Source organism: Castor canadensis, chromosome 11 (genome assembly GCF_047511655.1).
Source record: "Castor canadensis chromosome 11, mCasCan1.hap1v2, whole genome shotgun sequence".
NCBI classification, from domain to species: Eukaryota; Metazoa; Chordata; class Mammalia; order Rodentia; family Castoridae; genus Castor; species Castor canadensis.
In genome coordinates this window covers 16,697,186-16,719,334 of record NC_133396.1, presented here as the reverse complement: position 1 = coordinate 16,719,334, position 22,149 = coordinate 16,697,186, and the positions used below count along the sequence as shown (strand labels likewise).

The window sequence follows — 22,149 nt, the reverse complement described above, 5'->3', positions numbered from 1 at the left end:
GATACCTTAATAACATCTACGGGCTGCAACCCTCTTGAATTTATTATTCACTTGATGCTCACAACTCTCCTACCTCATGGACAAGACACCAGAGACCCAGAGAAGAAACCTGCCCTAAACTGTGATTTATACAATTAGGTAGTGGCTTTCTGACTCCAGAGTCACCATCCTTCTTTGCTGAAAGTGCCAGGGATACCAAGAAGGATGAGGCAAGTTTATCTTTAATGTAAGCATGAGATTATGTGTGTGCAGGGCGTTTGTCACTAATACACAAAGAAGGAGAAGCAAAAGAACTGGAGAGACCCCAGAGGCACCTAGCCACCCCTCCCCCAACTTACAGATAGAAAAAAGTGAGTTCCAGAGAAGTGAAATAATGTACCCAAGGTCAAAGAACATACATACACTCGTGCATTCATTCAACGTGCCAAGTACTTACACTTGTTCTCAATAGAGCTTAAGAGGGTAGTGAGTATTCAGAAATAGCCAGTTGCCGGCAGGAACACTCATCCATACAGAGATAGCATCTGCCCCAGTGCTTTCAGACTTCTGTAATCTGGGGCACTGATCTGACTCTTTTCCTCCCTCACTCTCCCGCTCCAGCCTGTTACCACATGCAGAGTAGCCATCACCAGCCAGGACCTAAAGTATCAAGGTCAATACACACACACACACACACACACACACACACACACACACACACACACACACACTTTGTCTTGGTCCCACATTGGCATCTTCTACAGTCCCACTGTTCTCCTTCATCCTGTGCTATTTGAGACTCAGGTAGAACTTGAGTAAAAGGACAAGACTACCCAGAGTCCATCTGAAAGCAAAGTGCCAAGGTGTGCAGAATCTGAACCAACTGCTGGAATCCAGTTCTGCCATGAGTTGGGGGTGGCGCGTTTATATGGGTGAATATTTGTGTGACGATTTTAACCCACAAGAGACTTGATGGTGAGGAGCCATTCATAGCTGTAGAGTTCATCCTGTCCATTCTCTTGGTTTTTGTTTTGCTTTGCTTTGCTTTGTTTTGATGGGATGGGATTTGAACTCAGGGCTTTGTGCTTACAAAGCAGGGGCTGTATCACTTGAGGCACACTTCCAATCAGTTTTGCTATGGCTATTTTGGAGAAGGGGTCTCTCAATTTGTCTGGGCTGGCCTCAAACCATGATCCTTCAGATCTCAGCCTCCCAAGTATCAAGGATTGCCTGTGTCTGGCCATTCCTTTTTCCTTGTGCACTCCTTCATTCATTCAGCAGGATTCTACTGGCCCAGCATCTCCTCCATGGCAAGCATTGTCCTAGGACCCAGTGATTCAGAGAAGAACAAGACAGTCTTACGGAGGTGAAACACATGTGCAAAGAATCACAGTGCAATAATCCAGCTACTCGGGAGGAGGAAGTAGAAGGATCGAGGTCCAACGCTGGCCCGGGTAAAAGTGAAAAACTCTATCTGAAAAATCAACTAAAGCAAAGGCGGCTGGGGATGGGGCTCAACTGGCAGCCTCAGTACTGTCAAAACTAAAGAAAAAAGCTACAGCTCAGTTTAGTGAGTACTACAGTCAAGGTACAGAGGATGGGAGAGATGGAATGTGGGTCCAGGCACCCCATAAACTGAAAGCTGAGCTGAGGACATCACTTGGAAAAATATGGGTGGCCAGGTGGGCCAAGGGTGACAGAAGCATGTAGGGACATGGCCTTTTTTCTAAACTAGAACAGTAAGTTCAAGGGAGGGAAGGAGGAGCCCCCAGAGGTGGGCAGAGGGTGGGACTTAGGGAGCACAGGCAGCAGGGGTCCAAGCAAGTTACCTCGGGTAGAAGCAGATAAAGGTTTTTTTTTTTTTTTTTTTTTCAAATGTGGCCCAAAAGACCAGCTCTTTCTCACAGAAAGGCCCTACAGAGAGGTCAGTATCCTTTGGGCCTCCCTAGCTCCAGGCCCAAGTGTGAGAGCTCGCTCTTAGTCCCTGGGGGAGTTCTCCCCTGCAACAGCAAAATCACTGCATTTCAACCTGCTTTGTCCCTCTCTCTCCCTTTCACTCTCACCGCCAAGCCCTTGTAATGCAAAACTTGTGTCTTGCTACCTGTGAATGAGAGAATTAATCATCCTGGTTAAATAAATTAAATGAATGTCTTCTAGGCAGGAAGCTTGGCACATTTCAAAGAGAATTCCAGCAAACCCTCCAGATGCAAATAGAGGGCCTGAGATCCACCCAAGTGAACAAGGCTAAAGGGTTGGCCAGTTACCAGAACCCGTTTTTTCTGCATTCATCTGCCGCAAAGGACAAGCATTGCCTGGTGCCAGTGACACACGCATGTAATCCCTGGGAGGCAGAGATCAAGAGGATTGTGGTTCAAAGCCAGTCTGGGCAAATAGTTTGTGAGATCCTATCTGAAAATATCCAACACAAAAAGGGCTGGTAGAGTGGCTCAAGTGGTAGAGTATCTGCCTAGCAAGCGTGAGGTCCTGAGTTCAAACCCCAGTACCACAAAAAAAAAAAAAGACATGCACTGCAAAACACACAAAGGCTGCTGACTGGGGAACAGCTGTCAGTGTTACCTCAGAGATTAGTTCCAGCATGTCCACCATGCTCCATGCTCCAGGTTCCCTGGAAAAACCCAAACCCAAATTCCAAAAGGAAAGGGAAGTTTCTGGGTCCTGTTTTGAAGTAGTCCATGCACACAATCATACACGATCACAGTCATATCTCTTGCACATACATGCACACCTCACATACACACATATATACCACCACACCAGGTACACACATTCACAATCACAGCCACTTATGCACACATACATCTCACACCACACATTCACTCAAAACTTATCCACCTGGCTGTGGGAATAGCTCAAGTGGTAGAGCACTTGCCTAGTAAACAAAAGGCCCTGGGTTCAATCCCCAGCACCACAGAAAAACAACACACACACTCATCCATACACAAAACTCTCACACACGCACACATCTCCCTCTCACAAACACATTTATACATGCCCCACTCACACATGGACACTCACACATGCACACAACATCTCACACACACACACCTCACGTACACCTCACATATGCACTCACCCCCACACACGAACTCACATACTCACACATTCTTCTGTGCTCCAGGGATGCAAAACTAGCACCTTCTATGTTAGGAAGAAGGGTGCACTTGGGCAAGAGAACTTTCCATCGCACATACAAGGCGTTTCAGGAGTCCTTTTTGTTTTTGTTGTTGACACAGGGTGTTGCCATGTAGCCCAGGCTGATCTGGAACTCACTAGGTAGCATAACTTGTAATCCTCCTGCCTCAGCTGCCCAAGGGTTTGGGGTGACGTTAGCTCTACCTTCCTGTTCCCAAAAAAATGGGACTCCAAGATGTCTTTGGAGTTTTTTTTAATTAGTTTTGTTTTGCAGTGCTGGGGATCAAACCCAGGGCCTTGTGCACGTTAAAGAAGCACTCTGCCATTGAGTTACACCTCAGCCCCCAAACTATTTTTAATGTTTGTTAGACTAGAACACCTGTCCAGACATGTGCACCATGCAGCTCCAATGCCTTCTCACAGAGAACATTCTAGGATCAAGGGACAGAATATTTCTTCAGTCCCGGAAGGCCTGACTAGGGTAACTACTCTCCTGGCTCTTTCACTTTCTCTGGATTTCAACTTTATGTAAATGGAACCAGAAGTTCACTGATGCCCACAGTGAAATTCACATAAAGAAATTCATCATGCAAGCTGGGTGCTGATGGCTCAGACCTGTCATCTTAGATACTCAGGAGGCAGAGATCAGGAGGATCACGGTTCGAAGCCAGCCTGGGCAAATAGTTCGTGAGGCCTATCTTGATAAAACCCATCTCAAAAAAAAGGGCTGGTGGAGTGGCTTAAGATGTAGGCCCTGAGTTCAAACCCCAGTATCACAAAAAAAAAAAAAATCATCACACTGGACTGGAGGCGTGGCTCAAGTTGTAGAGAACCTGCTTTGCAAGCGTGAAGCCCTGAGTTCAAACCCAGTCCAACCGATAAAAGAAAAAAAAAGTGGTACCAAGAAATTCATCATACTGATGCTGTAAGATAAAAGGAGACCAGGAAATAGGTATAGAGGAGTATCTGTGGCTCTGTACAAACCAAGGATTACAAAAGATTTTGAAGAGTAAGGATTCACTCCACTGATACAAGGTATCCCCTGTCCCCCACCTGGAATGAAGCCAGAGTCCTTGCTGTGAGGCATGGTTTCCTTCCTGCACATTTGTCCAAATTGGTGAACCCAGACTCAGGAGATGCGGGTCCCACGCGGCAGCTAACTCCCAGGGACCCAGGGTGAGCCACCTTGCCCTGCACCCCTGCCTCCTCTTCGGCACCATGGGGAGTAAAAACATCTGAGCTCACTCAGCTGTGTGCCATCTGCTCTGATTTGTTTCATCCTCTAGACCAGAGCTCAGCCAAGTCTGGCCCTGCACACAGCCTGCAAGCTAAGAACAGCTGGCCTCTTGCCTTCAATCCTAGCTACTCAGGAGGCTGAGATCAGGAAGGTCACGGTTCAAGGCCAGCCTGGGCAAATAGTTCGAGTGACCCCCCCCCCCATCTCCAAAATGAGCAAAATGGATTGGAAGTGTGGCTCAAGTGGTAGAGTGCCTGCTTTGTAAACATGAAGCCCTGAGTTCAAACCCCAGTCCTGCCCCCCACAAAAATCATTCTTACATTTTTTTAAAACATAATTTAAATTAAAAGAATTATACTGCAGAGTGCCGGTGGCTCATGCTACTCAGGAGGCAGAGATCAGGAGGATCAAGGTTTGAACGCAACCCTTGGCAAATAGTTGGCAAAACCCTATCTTGAAAAATCCCATCACAAAAAAGGGCTAGTGGATAGAATGGCTCAAGGTGTAGGCCCTGAGTTCAAGCCACAGTACTACACAAAACAAAACAAAAACCCACAAATAATACTATGAGTCACCTGAAAAATGTATGAAATTCAAATGTCCGTGTCCATAAATAAAGTACCTTTGGATCACTGTCATCCTTGTTCATTTACTGCTATGGCAGTAAATGACATATGCAGTAGCTGTGACAGAGACCTGATGGCCCAAAGCCTGAAATACTTTCTGGCCTTTTACAGAAAAAGTTTGAAAGGTGCTCTCCTCCTCCCTCCCCTTTGGCACTCTTTATATTATCCTGGTGACTGAAATGCACAAAGGATAAGTGACTTGCCAGGGGACTGGGAGAGGCAGGCTGGCTCAGGTCCACTCACTCTGGGGAACTGCACCCCACGTGAAGCTGTAAGGCAGTGGCCTGGCATGGATTTACAAGCTGCCTCCCTCACCTCCCACCAGGCATCAGTGGCAGAATCTACTCATCCCCTAGACCAAAATGCTTAACTCGCCCACCACTGCCACAACTTCCTGATGTGATTAACAAGTGATTTTCTACAGACTTCTACCTTGGAGGCAGAGGCTTTAGTTAGCCACTCATGGTACCATGAGTGGCCTGGTACCATGATTGGTCCATGCAGAGCCTGCCCTTGGTTTCAGTCATTCATTCACACATTCATTCATTCCCTGATCACCACACCCTTTTTTGGTAAAATAGTGTCCTTCTGTTTGCTGAGTTCTTGAAGACTAAGTAGTTATTTATGTGCAAGTGAGTTTCTTTATTTACAGAAGTGGCATTGTGTCATATATCTCTTTGCTTCCTACTCTTTTTTTTTTTTTTTGGCAACACTGGGGTTTGAACTCAGGGCCTCATGCTTGCTAGACAGGTGCTCAAACACTTGAGTCACTCTGCCAGCCCCTTTTGTTTGTGATAGATTTTTCGAGATAGAGTCTCGAGACTATTTGGCTGGGCTGGCTTTGAACTGCGTTTCTCCTGATCTCTGCCTCCTAGCAGCTAGGATTATAGGTGTGAGCCATGGGAACCTGGCTGCTTTGTACTCTCACACTGAGTTACAACATGCACGCAGCTAAGTGGTTAACATGCACGGCCTTCCATATAAAACACCATGATTTTTACCTATATACAGGTGGTCCTTTGTATTCATGGGTTCCACATCATAGATTCAACCAACCACAGAATGAAAACATTTAACAAAAAAAATTGTGTCTAGTGGCTCATGCCTGTAATTCTAGCTACTTGGGAGGCTGAGATCAGGAAGATCATGGTTTGAGGCCAGTACAGGCAAATATTTTGTGTGACTCCATCTACAAAAATAACCCAAGTAAAATGGACTGGAGATGCGCTCTCAGGAAGTAGAGTGACTGCTTTGCAAGCATGAAGCCCTGAGTTCAAACTCCAGTCCCACTTAAAAAAAAAAGTTTATTTTTCAAAAAAATCTTGTGACTGTTCTGGCCTCCTCTCCACCCCATAGACACACTCTCTGGTGTCACAAGTCCATGATTTTCTCCATCAGGGTGCCTTGTGTGGCAACCACTGGGAGCTCCACAAACACAAGCTGGGACCAGAGTTGTGGGGTCCTGGGCAGGTCTGAGCCCGGTCCAACACAAGGTAATCAGCTGCAGAACTACACACAACACAGACCAAAGCCCTGGTACCATAGATCATTCCAGATCTGCAGGTCATTTGTTCGTTCAGTAAGTAATGGTCATGGTACATCCCAGCAGCGTGCTAGCCACCCTGAGAATGGGGATGTGGGAAAGAGTGGTGCTGGTTCAGAGATGCATAAGGAGGACCGGGGTGCTGCTCAGCAGCAGAGGACTTACCTAGCATGTGCAAGGTGGGGGTTTCATCCCCAGCACCGCACACACTCAAAAACAAACAAACTCATAAGACCCAGAGTAACAGCCCAGGCAAATAGTTCTTGAGACGCCCCCCTCAATCTCCAAAATAACCAGAGCAAAATTGACTGGAGGTGTAGCCCAAGAAGTAGCTCAAAGAGTTCACTCTTTGCAAGAGTGAAGCCCTGAGTTCAAACCCCAGTCCCACCCCCAAAAAAATCAGTCTGTACTGAACATATACAGTTTTTTCTCATTATTCCCTAAACAACAATTTACGTTGCATTAGATATTGTAAGTAATCTGGAGATGATATACAGAATGTGCCTAAGTGCTCTGCAAATAATGCACCATTTCGCATACAGGATTTGAGCATCCATGGATTTTTGGGACTCTGGAACCAACCTCAAGGGACAACTGTATACACCTGTGTAATCACTGCCCAGACAAAAAAATATAGAGCATATCTCTTATTGAAGTTGTTTCCTTTGTGCCCCTTCCCAGTCAATAAACTACTCCCTGCCCCTGCAGATGTCATCACTGTTCCAGCTTCTGTCACCAGCCATTGGCTGAGCTTGTTCTTGAATTCCACCTACACCACATCGTACACTGTGGGTCCTGGTTCATGTCTTGCTTCTCTCTCTCAACTCTTTTTTTTTTTTTTTTTGGTGGCACTGGGGTTTGAACTGAGGATCCCATACTTGCTAAACAGGCACTCTTACTGCTTGAGCCACTCCACCAACCCTTTTTGGGGTTGGGTATATTCAAGATAGGGTCTGGTCCACTATTTGCCTGGTGCTGGCTTGGAATCTCAATCCTCTTAATCTCCTAAGTAGCTAGGATTATAGGCATAAACTACCAGCACCTGATTTTTGCTCCCTTCTTATGAGAAATTCCTCCCTTGTAGTTGTGGGTGGCCATAGTTTTTTTCTTTTTTTTTTTTTTTTACTGCTGTGAAGCACTAAGTTTTTAAGATCTGCCCACGTGGCTCTATGTACAACCAGTCTGTTGCTTCTTGCTTCTGCCTGATGTTCCTTGGGGCATCCATCTGCCCATTTTACCTTCTGCCCTTCAGGGGAAGAATACCCCAACACCTCCAGCTACCGTGATCGCCCTTAGCCATGTCCCCTTATGCACCTGTGCATATACTTCACATATGGGAAATGCAGGGGTACAAGATGTGGGCAGGCTGAAATTGACGAACTTTTCCAAGTCTACCAAAGCAGAATAATTGCTCTCTGGTCTTCCTTCCCTGACCCCATGCCCCCGCCACCCCTCACCGATGCTCCCCCTCCAGGAAAACCTTTCAGCTCCTCCTCCGTGTCCTCTTGCAGGACCCAGCTAAGCGCTTAGCTTCCTGAATGTCGCTGTCTCCGTGGCCGACTGCGCCATCCTGCCGCATTGTAACAAGATGATAATCAATGAACTGCTAACTCTATTGCAATAAAGGAGACAGCCCAACCTTATATAATTCTTTTTAATTGTTTTCTCACATTACAAGGGTTTTTTTTTTTTTTTGCTAAACTTATTCCACCATAAGTTATGTCGTTTAATTTCTCAAAGTGCTAATAATTTAATTGCTTCCTTCCTGCAGACAAAGTGCCTGCGCTGTCCTCCTTCCCCGGCACAGAGATTATAAAACTGAGCTGGCAGGAATACCTAAGAGGGGAGTCTTTTGGGCGGCAGGGTTTGATGGGAAGCAGCTTTCTCAGAAGTCAGTATGTGGGACTGGGAACCTGGCTTGGGATTTCAAAGGGGTATGAGGCTGCCCACTAGCTCCAGGGGGTTTATGATAATCACAGGGAAGGGGGAAGAGAAGGAGCTGGGATCAGAGAGTCTGGATGAGGTAGGGGATAGGAGAACACAGAGCTTCCCTTCCAGAAAGGCTCTCAGGGAAGCTAAGATCCATCTACAGCAGCTGGGACTCAGACCAAACTCCAGGGATGTTCCTGATAGTCAGGACTCTGGGGTGATATCTGATCATAATGGCCAGAATTTAGTGAACCCTTGCTGACAGTCTGGGCTCCCATAAATCATTTCGTTTTATCTTCACACCCACCTCTCTGAGTGAGGTCCTATTATTGCCATTTTACAGATGAAGAAACTGAGGCAAAAAAAGTTAATTTGCTCAAGTCCCCAGAGTTTGTTGGTGAGAGCAAGAATTTAGGTCCAGGGAGTTGGCCTCCAGAGCCTGTATTTTCATCTGCCATGCACTAAATCCTCTGCCATCTCTGGGTTGAACATGCCCTCAAATTTATGTGTCAAGAAGGAAAAACATAGGCTTGTGGACAGGACCCGGATGAGCTGTACTTGAAGGCAGTGCCCTCCTCCCTCCTGCCAAGGTCAGATCCCATCAGAACTGCCCTACCTGCCTAGTAACTCCCATTGTCTCTAGGAGAGAGTCCAAGCTCTTCATTAAGCCTAGTCTTCTTCTTCTTCTTCTTATTATTATTTTTTTGGTGGTACTGAGGCTTGAGCTCAGGGCCTCACTCTTGCTAGGTAGGTGCTCTACCACTTGAGCCATTCTGCCAGCCCTTTTTTGTGTTGAGTTTTTTTGAGACAGGGTCCCATGAACTATTTGGTTGGCTGGCTTTGAACTGAGATCCTCCTGATCTCTGCTTTCTGAGTAGCTAGGATTACAGCTGTGAGTCACGGGCGCCCAGCTAAGCCTGGTCTTCAAGGTGCTCACACTCCCCAGCCCCACCCTCAATACCCCTCCCTGCTTTCCCAGGTGGAGCTCCTCTCTCAAACCTCCCAGGATATTCAGAGCACACCTCTCTCAGACCTGGCCTGCAGTACTGCTGGCCTGATCTTGCTGTCCATACTAGCTCAGTGACGTAGGGAAAGTTCCTTAGCTTCTTTGAGCATATGATGTGGAATAAGTGAGTAACAAGTGTCAAATGTCTGCCCTGGTACATGGTGAGTACTGCAAGAAAGCTTTGCTGTTATTTTTGGTTATCGTCCCCATCTCTTAACAGTATCTGGCTTGTCATAGTTGCTTAGTAAAGAAATGGAGAAAATAACTAATTAATTATCCCCTCTCCTGGGCTCAGGAATGCTGCTGTTTGATCAAGTTAGGATTCCATTAGCTTTGGGTTTCCTAGAAGGTTAGGTCCAATCACTCCACATAAATTAACACCCTATCCTCACCCCACCTCACCCTAGAGAGCAGCGGGGAGCAGAGGGCATTCTGCAGTAGCAGCCAGCAGGCACAAACCCTTGTCCAGAATGTCCTGCCTTTCAACATGAGGACCAGAGCTCTGTCACCAGCAGTTCCTCACTTTTCTACTTCCCTCTCTCAGGCTCTAGTTGTCATCTGCTACAGGGAACCAAGAGTTCCCAGCTGGCACCCTGCCTCCTTGCCCTGCCCTGCCAACTCCCCTGGATGATGGTGTCTAAGACAGACCTTGACCTCTTCTCAGTCCATTGAGTCCAATGACACAATGTCAAGAGCAGTAGACAATCAGAGGCTTTAGAATGCAGATGTCATTCCTGGCTGTGTGAACTTGGGCAAGTCACTTAACCTTTCTGAGCCCTCAGGTTAGGGGACAATAATATAGAGGGCTGAGTGAGACTCATGATGCAAGGTTGCAGTCTGTTCCCATGAGCTCCTTCCCAGCGACCACTGCCTGTCCTAGGAGAGCGCATAGGGCAGAGTAGGAGATGACGGCCTTGAAGTCCCCAGCATCTGAGATCCTGAGGGAACCATGGAAGAAGGTGCTACAGAGCCATTACCAACACTCTGGCTGTGGAAAGATGGACGGCTTGGAAGACTTGGCCAGACATCTCCCTACCATGGGACAAGTCACCACGAGTGTGGCTTGGGGCTGTTTCCTCCTCACGTGTAGCTGCTGAAATTGGGTTAGATCAAAAAGCTCTGAGCCGAGAAAGTAAACATTGCAACTCCCAGAGGTGACCAGGAGGACTCACAGTCACCAAGGCCCCTGCCCTACACCCAGGGAGATCCTTAGAGCCGGCAGAACACACACATATCGGTGGCTCCTCAGCACGACGCCATTGCCTGAAGTCTCTGACCTTGGCAGAGAGTAGCAGAGACCAAGAGCAGAGCAGGCTCCATGAACTTGGAACCCCAGTGCTAAGGAGAACTCCAGCTCCAGCTAGGAGTCCCCTGGGCCCAAAGTAGCAATGCCTCCCTGGGGAGTGGTTTCCACCTCCCTCCTACAGACATACTTCTCCCCCTCCCAGTTTCTCCTGGTGCTTCCAGCTTGAGTTATGAAAAATGTTAATAGTAAATATTCTGCTGCCAGTCCCCCTACCTCCCCCACTAAACAGGAACTGTGTGGCAGGTGGAGGCCTGTTTTACAGCCCTGTGGACAACCCCTTCCCCCAGTCCCCACTCATTCATTCCTTCAGTCACAAATATTTATTAAGTAGCAATGGAGGTGCTAAGGACCCAGGCTGGAGGCCTGAGGCTCATCTGTTCAGGGTGTCAGCTGTTGAATCTCTAAACTGGACCCCTGACTGATCTCCCAGGCTCCTAAATGTGAAATTTCCCCCACTCCACCTCAGAAAGGAGCAATGGTCCCACTAGGGCTGGGGCCTGGGGCCCTTGAGCTAAAAGAGAAACTTCCAAGGCAAGCATCTCAAGGATTTCCAAGAAAATTTTAATTTCTCATAGTTTTTGTGTCTCCTAAACTTCTTTTCATTTTTTTCCCCCAATCATTGAAAAATATAAGATCTGGGACAGACTTGGTAGAGCGCTTGCCCAGCATTCAAGAAGCCCTGGCTGGGTCCAACCCCAACACCATGGAAGGAAGGGAGGGAGGGAGGAAGGAAGGAAAGGAGGAAGGAAAGGAGAGAGAGAGGAAGGGAGGGAGGGAGGAAGGGAGTGAATGAGGGAGGGAAAATTGTAAGAACGCTCTATAGTTTATTGGCCATACATATACTGGCACTTGGTTGGACTTGGCCCACAGGCCATAGTTCTCTGAGCCCACTTTCAAGGCTCCAGTCCTTCTATATCTCCCCCAGTAGGGTCTCCCAGCTCCCAACTTAGTTCTGGGGGCTGCTGATTCAGCTTCAGCAGTTTGCAAAGCCCTGTTTCAGGACCAGCCTGCATGCTACAGGGGAACAGAAAAGGGTAAGTAAGGCACTCAGCCTGTTGTTTCCCCATACCACTCCGAGGAACTGCTAATCCAACGGGAGGATCCAAGACAGGTGTACCAAGGATGCTGGATTCTAATAAAGTTTGGGGAAAACCAGCCTCATGAGAGAGACCTGACCTTTCCCAGTGAACAAACAAGTTCTGGACAACCTGCTTTGAGAAAGTGGGAGAGGCTGGCTCCTTGGGAGAATGACTCCAGCAGGAAATGGTCCTAGACATGGGCTGAAAGCAGCAGGAACGCTGGCCACCAGTGGCTCAGACCTGTAAACCAAGCTGCTCAGGAGGTAGAGATCAGGAGGGTCGCGGTTCAAAGCCAGCTTGAGCAAATAGTTCGAGAGACCCTATCTCGAAAATGGGCTGAGGGAGTGGCTCAATGTGTAGGCCCTGAGTTCAAGTTCCAGTTCTGCAAAAAAAAAAAAAAAAAAAAAGAAGAAGAAGAAGCAGGAATTCCAGGACTGACACATCACCCTTCACTGTTTCCTTGGATGAAAATGGCCCTCTGGCTTTTGCACAAAAACTTTGAAGACTGGGGCTGGGGATGCGGCTCAGTGGTAGAATGCTTGCCTGGCATATGTGAGGCCCTAGGTTTGATCCTTAGCACTGCAAAAAACCAAAAATGAAAAAGCACACAAAAACCATGAGGATTTACACACACACACACACAGGGTCATCACCGCCAAATAATGAACTCCCTGGGATGGGGTCAGGGGCCTTGCTCAGGTCTCAGCCTCAGGACCCTTAGCACACAGAGCGTATCCTGCCAAATGCTTGCTGAGACTGGATTGAAGTTGGGGACAGGGAAGAGGATGAGGGACTTCTGATGGAAATTGGATCAAATAGATTAAATTGTTCCTTCTATTTTGTCCAGCTCTCCAGGCCCCAGAAAGACATTTCCCAAGGAAGGTGACAGCTGTTTTGGGCACAACCTCAGAGCCCCTTAGAGGGAACTCCTAATTCCAGAGGAATTGCTGCTGTCTTCTGACTTCTTGGAAACAAGTGAAGCAATCACTTTTTTTTTTTTTTTTTTTTTGGTGGATCTGGGGTTTGAACTCAGGGCTTCATGCTTGCAAAGCAGGTGCTCTACTGCTTGAGTCACACCTCTAGTCCATTTTGCTCTGGTCATTTTGGAGATGGGGTCTTGTGAACTATTTGCCTGGGCTGGCCTTGATCCTCCAGATCTCAGCCTCCCAAGTAGCTAAGATTACATGCGTGAGCCCCTAGCACCCAGCAAAGCAATGACTTTTATAAGCCGTGCATGTGCGCGCCCACAATCCTCCCTCCTCTGATGGCCACCTTCTGCCTCTTAACAGGATCTCTACTTTTCTGCTGAGGAAGGTGGGGCCCCTTGTACCTAGAAGCTTAGACATCCCAAGAGCCACTGCCCTTAAACTGGCATACCTGGAACCATGGCTGAGCAGCTCTTGATGTTTCTTCGAGAAACCCTCATGCAGGAGAAGCTGGAGAGGGCTAGTACAGGGGTCCATATGGTCAGGATGGCTGAAAAGAGCCCCCACCCCACCCACCTGCCTTCTTCTCACTCTGGAGAAGAAGGAATGGTCTTCCTGAGAGGAGTTCCTAGGCTTCTGGGGCTCCAGCCCCCTAGTCCTCCAATCCTCCATACCTGTGTGTGTGGATGCCTTTGACCCTACAGATAGCCCAGAAGATCTGATGTCCCCTACGAACATCAGCCCATGCACCGAGGTGAGAGAGACAGAAGGTGGAGGAGGCAGTAGAGTGAGGGTGTGCCAGGTAGAGGGCTCAATCAGAGATCTTGCACTTCTGTGGGAGGGGGCACATGCGCACATAGGAAAAGACTGAAGAGACTCATTGAACCTATAGTTCTAGCTGCTCAGGAGGCTACAGTGGAAGGATCCCTTGAGCCCACAAGTTCAAGACCAGCCTGGGCAACATAGCAAGACTGTTTCTGGCTAGCAGTGTGGCTCAAGCAGTAAGAGCACCTGCTTAGCTATGTGTGAGGCCCTGAGTTCAAACCCCAGTGCTGCCACAAAAAAAAATAAAATAAAAATAAGCTGATGACTGGATGCTTCTATATTAAAAACAACAACAAAAAAAGACTTTCTTTTCTTTTCTTTTTTTGGCAGTACTGGGGCTAGAACTTAAGGACTATACTTTGGCCCTTTTTTGTGTAGGTTTTTTTGAAATAGGGTCTCATGAACTATTTGTCCAGGCTGGCTTCAAACCTCGATCCTCCAGATTTCTGCATGCTGAGTAGCTAGGATTATAGGTACCACTGGTGTCCAGCAGCAAGACTCTGTTTCTAAAAAAATAAAAACAAAATTAAAAAACCAAAAGGGGCTTGTTTCCATTAATCAACATTTAGTACACATTAGCCCTAATACAGCACTTGCCTAATTTGTGAGAGGCCCATCCCCAGCACTGCAAAAATAATAATAAATAAATAAAATGTCACTGCAAAGCATTATACGATTTTTTGCTGTTATTTTTCAGGTAGCATCTTGTGCCCATGGCTGGCCTCTGACCATGATCCTCCTACCTAAAGCCTCTTGCACACCCACTTTTATTGGGGTCTCCCAAACTTTTTGCCCAGGCTGGTCTTGAGCCATGATCCTCCTGATCTCACCTCCCCAAGGAGCTGGGATTAAGGTGTGAGCCACCACCCCTGTTGTGACTTTTGAATTTAGTACATGTGGATGTCTTGCCTATTCAATAAACATTTCACATTTACAACCTTTTTTTAAAGAAAACGTAGTGTACAATTTATAGCTTCTGATTTCAACTCTGCAGACACAGCTGGGACAAGAAAAACAAAGGTCTGATGACTAGAAGGGCCAAGAAGAAAAACAGAGAACCAAATACAACTTAAAATCTCACCAAATGATCATGGAATAAGGATCTAGCCTGAGAAGTCATACAGGGTCAGAGAAGCCACAGGAAGGGAACTGGTAAGAAGTGAGGGGTAGTTAGGCACCGATGGCTGCCACCTGTAATCCTAGCTACTCAGGAGACAGAGATTAGGAGGATTGTCATTCAAAGTCAGTCCAAGCAAATAGTTCGTGAGACCCTATCTCAAAAAAAAAACAACACAAATCAGAGATGGCAGAGTGGCTCAAGTGGTAGAGCACCTGCCTAGCAAGTGAAAGACATGTAAGACCCTGAATTCAAACCCTACCACCACCACCAAAAAAAAAAAAAAAAAAGGAGTGATTGGTATCTCTGGGAAAGTAGAGGAGGGGGATCCAGAAGCCCAGCCCTCCCAGCAGGAGTTTACATGGTAGGGGAGGATCTCTTAAAAAAAGAGGAAGAGAACCTGGCAATTCCTGGCTTGTGAAGCTGAAGGTGGCACAATGGAGAATAAACCCCTGTGGCTCTCTCTGCTTCAGGTGGTCATACATCACAGGGACTTCAAGGTCCTTTCCCCACCTGAGCCTGGACAAATCTGTAAGGTGCCTCACAGTTCTAATATTCTTGGGTTTGATGGCTGCAGCATAAAACAGATTAGTTTTGGAGTAGTAAAAACCAAACTGAAAACCAGATTTATCATTTTAATTAAATATACTTTACATTCTCAATTTCTAAAGAGCAAAATGCTTCCCCACAATCAGTTTTCCCTTTGTGGGAGATATTCATAATATTCTCAGTTTTAGAAAATGCCAATCTACCCCCTAAGAAGATGCACAATTAACAAGACCCTAACAGAAAAGAAACACAAAAAGAAAATGTCAAAGAGGGAGGTCAGGACGCCTGAGACCTGGCAATCAGGCTGGTAAGAACAACATATAAGCCGGGTGCCATTGGCTCACGCCTGTAATCCTAGCTACTTGGAAGGGTGATATCAGGAGGATCATGGTTTGAGGCCAGCTCAAGCAAATAGTTTGCAAGACTTCCCATCTCTAAAATAACCAGAGCAAAAATGGACTGGAAGTGTGGCTCAAGCAGTAGAGCACCTGCTTTGCAAGTGCAAAGCCCTGAGTTCAACCAGCTTGCAGAGGAGCACTGCGTCCGCCCCGCCCACTGCCCACAGCCCCAGCTACTTAGGAGGCAGAGATGCAGCCAGGAGTTGGAGGCCAGCCTGAGCAACAAAACAAGACCCCACTACTGAAAAAAAATGAAGTTTTTTTTTGTTCTGTTTCGTTTTTAAAGAACAACTTGGCTATTGTCTCTATTCAGCTCAGAAGCCACTATCCCTGGAGCTGGAGTCAGAGACATGGACTCAAGGTCTGGAAGTTGAAGTTTGGTCTCCCTTCCCATTCAGAATGGGGTAAGGCTAACTGCTCTCTGGATTTTACAGTTTGTTTTGTTTTGGACGGTACTGGGGTTTGAACTCAGGGCCTCATGCTTGCCAGGCAGGTGCTCTACCACTTGAGCTACTCCGGCAGCCCTCTCTGGACTTTTGAGTGCTCAGCTATGAAGTGGAATTATAGACACTGGCTTTGCAGAATGCAAAGGTATCTGGAAAGGCTTAGAACAACAAGGTGCAAAGTTCACATGCAAAAACCGTATTTCGGAACCTCAAGTTGGGATCCAAAATGCCTCAGTCCCCATCTGGTTAAGTATTGCGCCCTCTCCACATGCATCTCCCTGATGTCCCTCCTTTCTACACCCTCTTCTCCACTCAGGTCCTCATCCAGGAGCCTCACTCCCAGGACTCTGCTTTGTGGTCCCAGCTTGTAAATTAACCACTGTGGGTGTAAATTACCAGATAAATCTGGGCTGTGGTCGCTGGCCAGTAGGACAGATGAGAATCAACAGGAGAAATAAATCCACAGTAGCAACTTCCTGAGTTGCAGCAAAGCCCTCAAAACCTCAGAAATAACCGCAATCCCCCGCCAAAGATTTCAGGAATTGTTGGGTCCCCAGGCTTCTGCCAGTCTTTGAGTTTCCTGCTCCTGCCTGAGCGGGCTGGGGGTCTACTCAGTTGCCCATTATTACTAATAACAGAGCAAATATAGACTCTCTGAGAGCTGGGGAGAGACTTAAATGAAGTAAACGATGCTTGATCATTCAGAGAGAAACTGCCTTCCCTCCGCAGAGTCCCGCCCAGCCCAGCACCAGCTGCAGCCCCTCATAATTCAAGTCCGCACTTAATTAAAAAGGGGAGCATCCTGGAGTCTGCCCAACTGGCTCCGATTCCATTCTAATCAGTCAGGCTGCTGACATTTGTTCGTTTATCTCGCTTTGACAGAAAGGGAAAAATTCAAAAGAAAAAAACAATTTTCTATCCTGTAGCTTTCAGAGAGAGCCCGCCCTTGAGCTCTGCAGAGTTAAAATCTAAACTAACCTGGGAGACAGAACAGTATGAAAAAGGTTTTGCGTTTTCAGGGGAGTCCTGAGCTGCTGCAGGCAGCAAATGTAGAAGGCTGGAGTCACCAGCATCTTCTAAAAATAAAAGTTGCCATTCCTCAGATCACCCCTGGGTCTCTGGTTTCCCAGCATGGGGCTCAACCTCCTCTGAGAGAGCATTCCAGATAAAAGGAGGGTACATTCATTCAGCTTCTTCGTTCTGCTGTGGACCTGCTGATTGCTGTCGAAATGGGCAAGTTCACGAACCCTGGGAAAGTGGTGCTGCTCCTAGCTGGACACTACTGCGGACACAAAGCTGTCATCGTGAAGAACATTGATGATGGCACCTCAGACCACCCCTACAGCCATGCTCTGGTGGCTGGAATTGACCGCTATCCCCCAAAATGACAGCTGCAATGGGCAAGAAGAAAATCGCCAAGAGGTCAAAGATCAAGTCTTTTGTGAAAGTTTGTAACTACAATCACCTTATGCCCACAAGGTGCTCTGTGGACATCCCCTTGGACAAGACTGTTGTCAACAAGAATGTCTTCAGAGACCCAGCTCTTAAATGCAAAGCCAAAAGGGAGGCCCAGGTCAAATTCAAGGACAATACGAGACTGGCAAGGACAAGTTATTCTTCAGAAGCTTCAGTTTTAAATGTGTTTTGTTGTTCCCATCATTAAAAATAATAATAATAATAATAATAATAAAAGGCTTCTTACTAGGTTTCTGACAAGTTCTGTATACAGTTCTCCAAAAGGTGACACCCCTGCCAAAGAATCCTGAAATCAGCCCCTTTCTGGGATTCATTTGGTCCCCACAGAAGTCCTTGTGTTCATCACTCTATTCCTGGGAATATCACAACTGTCACACACTGATGGGGGTCTCTCCAGGGACCCAGAAGCCCCCATTTCAGGTTGCTGATTGCTGTCAGTCAGACTCCCCGTTTCTCCCAAGGTTCTTGAAGACATGCTATCCTTGCATCACTCAAGAGAAAGAAAATCTCCTCATCTGTAAGATTTCTCTCAAAGACTACTCTTCTCCACCAAGGAGCCTCCAGGAATTAAGCAAGATATCAGTATTACCTGTACCCTTCTTCTTTGATTCAACGTGCTCCCAGATGACTGGCTGGAAGACCCCTTACTCTGTGGGATCTCAACAGAGACCTTACCAGGTACTCAGGAGGTGGAGATTGGAAGGCTCACAGTTTGAGGCCAGCCTAGGCAAAAAGTTAGCAAGACTCAATTCCAATAAACAAGCTGGGAGCTGTGTGGGAGGCACAGGTAGGAGGATTGCTATCCAAAGCTGGCCCTGGGTGAAAACATGAGACCTTGTGTGAAAAATAACTAAAGCAAAAAGGGCTGGGGTCAAGTGCTTGCCTAGCAAGCACAAGGCCCTGAGTTCAAACCCCAGTATTTCAGAGATGAGAGAGAGAGAGATAAGGGAGAGAGAGAGAGACAGAGGGGGTGGGGGAGAGAGAGAGAGAGAGAGAGAGAGAGAGAGAGAGAGAGAGAGAGACAGAGGTGGGGGGTGGGGAGAGAGAGAGAGAGACAGAGAGTTCAGGCTAAGTGGGAGGTGGAATGGAAACAGAGAAGCAGTTTCTTTACCTGCTCCGAAGCACATTGTTCCAAAGCAGTGGTGCCTTTCCAACCATGCTTAAGGTAATACGAATTGGCAAGATAATCAGCAAAGACATCAGGATAAAAGATACTGGGACATGGTGGCAGAGTGGCTCAAGTGACAGAGCGCCTGCTTAGCAAGCTTGAGGCCCTAAGTTCAAACCTCAATACCACCCCCCCCAAAAAAAAAATACTGGGGCAGTGGCTGACAGATGGGGGCAGAAGAATTACAGATCTACTATGATGACCTTGATAAAAGCTACAGGACCCTCTCTCTCTTCAGAAAAATAAACACAAACACACACACACAATGATGCACGCAGTTAGTTTCAGGGCACGCAGTCATGGACTCAGTTTCAGAAGCCCAGTAGTTTAGAGAAAATAGTGTAAAAGTGGGACAATGAGAAAGGACAGAAGGAAGTCCAATTTTTTTTTTTTTTTTTTTTTTTGATGGGACCGGGGTTTGAACTCAGAATTTCACACTTGCAAAGCAGGCTCTCTACTGCTGGAGCCACAACGCACTAGTCCATTTTGCTCTGGTTATTTTGGAGATGGGGGTCTCATGAACTATTTGCCCAGACTGGCCTCAAACCCTGATCCTCTTGATCTCAGCCTCCCAAGTAGCTAGGATTTCCAGCATGAGCCACTGCACCTGGCATTTTTATTTTATTTTTTTTTAGTGGTCCTGTGACTGATTAGCCCTGGGAGTGGGGGGAGGGCGGGGAGGAAACTCCAGGCTTCCCCACCCCCACCAGCTGCCTGGCTTACTACCCCTGATGACAACTGTAGTCTGGGAGACACTCAAGGACACCACTTGGTACTACTTATCTCAACCAATGGCTTTACTTAGTTGTCTCCACAGGTCATCCTCTAGGTTCCCTCTTTATGTCTGTGAGACTCTTGGCTCTTCCATACCCTGAGGAAACCAGGCCCTGAAGACATTTCTGTCTGTCCGTCCCGTCCACCCCCCCCCTTGCAAAAGCCAGTCAGGCCACCCATAGAATGTCCCCAGATAACCCGGACCCCTGCCACTCATTCTCTAAAGCCTGCTTCTCTGAGGGCTTCTGAGCCACCTCATTTGTCTGATCCAGGCACATTAAGGAGCTTCCTCTCTTATCCCAGTACTCTGATCTTCCAGCTCCCTGAGCAAGCCACACACTGGCTTTGTATGAAGATCTGCATATCTAAACCCCACATTTACATTTTATAATTTATACTCCTGTGAAACGTCTGAGTCCAGCTCCCAATCACTGGAACAAAGAAAGCATTTACCTGTGCAACCCCCACCAAGTGTGTTGGAGGGTGCCAGGAAGCATGCTGTGTCCGGGAGGGGACTTCAAGACTCCTGCATCAGGGTATGTCCATGAGTAGCACGGGCTCAGGTGTGTCCTCTATCTGGCCTGTTGTGTGTTCCCTCAAAATGTCTGCATGCCTATGAGTCCATTTTGAGTGTCATCAGTCTGGTGTGTGGACCCTAGGAAGGGTAAACAAGGAAATCGAGGATGACTTAACCTCACGGGATCGCTGGAAGGTTGCAGGAGCTAATACAGGTTTTGCACTTAGAGCAGAGCATGCACACGCAGAGCTCTCTACAAATGGTAAATGTCAGTTACTGCGATGGGATTCCCAACAGAAACCTCCAGCATCTCTCTCCTTCCTCTACCCAACTACCTCACGCCATGCAAGAAGCTTGAATGCTCTGCTTGGCTATGTCACTGCTCCGAGTCTGGGCACTGAATCAGAGGCCAGAGACAACAGTGGTACGTTCTCTCACTTAGTCTACTGGCTGAGGCTAGTCTGTCTCTGCCAGACCATGGGAGGAGGCACCTAGGGAGGGGGCACTCACTTGCCAGAGCCCTCCATAGAAATGAAAGAACTCAGAACCGGACAGACACCCCTAGACAGGCCCCAACTGGAGTGCCCAGTGCCCACTCAGGGACCCACTGGAATTTTCATTGTCATGGAGACCACATCAGACCTGCCTTCCTGGAAGAGCCATCTGTCCTCCTCCCCCACTTCTCCTGCCTCAGGACTTACACTCCTCCCTAAACTGGTTCCATCCGGCCCAAAGCTGGGATTTGCTTGGGCTTGTCTCACCTTCCTTGGGCAGGGCTCCTACACAGCTCCTTTACTTTGCTCTTTATTGTATCTATTCACCCGACAAGTATGGATTTCCTGCAACCCTTCATGAGCATGAAAAAGGCTCAGGGGGGACTTACAGAGACAAATGAGACCTCCTCCTGGTCCAGGAGAGCTCCTCCAGCTAGGGATGTCTATACCACAAAGTCACATGAATGAAACGCAGCCATACCAAAGATATGGGCAACAATGCTTAAGAAACTAATTTAAGCTGTCAAGGAAAACTTCCCGGAGGAAAGGGACTAGATGACGTGAGCTTTAAAGAACATTTCAGCATAGAAGAGAGGGGACTTTATTTTTATTAGCCAAGCTGATCTTGAGGGAAGAGAACCCTAAGCAGGTGTGGGGGTGGTGGTGGTGGTTGATGTTTTCATCCCACTTCTAACCCAGACAGGCTAGAAGAGCCCACCTGTAGCATTTCCTTCTCGGAACCATCACTGCCTCATCTGGAAAGTGATTTAGATGGATTTTGAAAGCAGCCCCTACTGGCCTGGGGTTCCAGCCATTTCTTCTGTTGAATCACAACAAGAAAAACTGAAACTCATTTTGCCCCTAGTTCGTCAGGTCTCCGGGGATTTGCTCCCTATTGTTCTAAACTTGCTTCCAGATTAGAGGGGAGATGGCTGAGAGAGGTGCTCTTTCAGAAGTCATCCATCCTGGGGTTTCTAGTTTCTACAGGTAATCAGTAGAAAGTGGGTCACAAAACAGCTGTGCAAAGTACAGACCCTTGAGGAAAAGCATGGATTCCATGCCAGTTTACAGTTATTGAGCACCTATTAGGTATCCATTGTTGTCACATAACTTAATTCATTTAATCCTAGCCTGAGCGGACCGCACAGAAGACCTACAGGGATTTACGGATGTAAACTCCAGTGGTACCGTCTAGCTGAGTGACCTCAGGAGAGTACTGGACCCTCTCTGAGCTTTCATTTTGAAGATCTGTAAGATGGAATGAAATGAGCACGTGGAATCTGAGCGCTTCATAAATGCTAGGTATAATTGTTCCTCTGGGCGCACAACCCTTTCGGCTCCCCCCAGAGCCCACACACAGACATGTTCACACTCCCACGTCCACACAGATGAACAGAGACGTGTGCCAACGGCAGCCGGAGCTCGCGGCTCCTCAGACCCAAGGCTAACGCCGAGCCGGGTCGCGAAGCTGCGGAGTCCTAAGCTTCTCTCTTTTCTCTCGGTTCTTTATGAATGAACTCCGGCCGCGAGAAGTTTTTTTTTTTTTTTTTATGAATGGGAACATAAGATGTGAATGAAGTCGAGAGCCAGCCCCTACATTC

General features: G+C 47.4%; 1 pseudogene; it reads left to right on the top strand.

Annotated features, from left to right (window-relative positions):
• Nucleotides 1–17,348: 17,348 nt before the first annotated feature.
• LOC109697059 (large ribosomal subunit protein eL27-like) lies at nt 17,349–21,996 on the top strand (annotated as a pseudogene).
• The last annotated feature ends 153 nt before the right edge of the window (nt 21,997–22,149 follow it).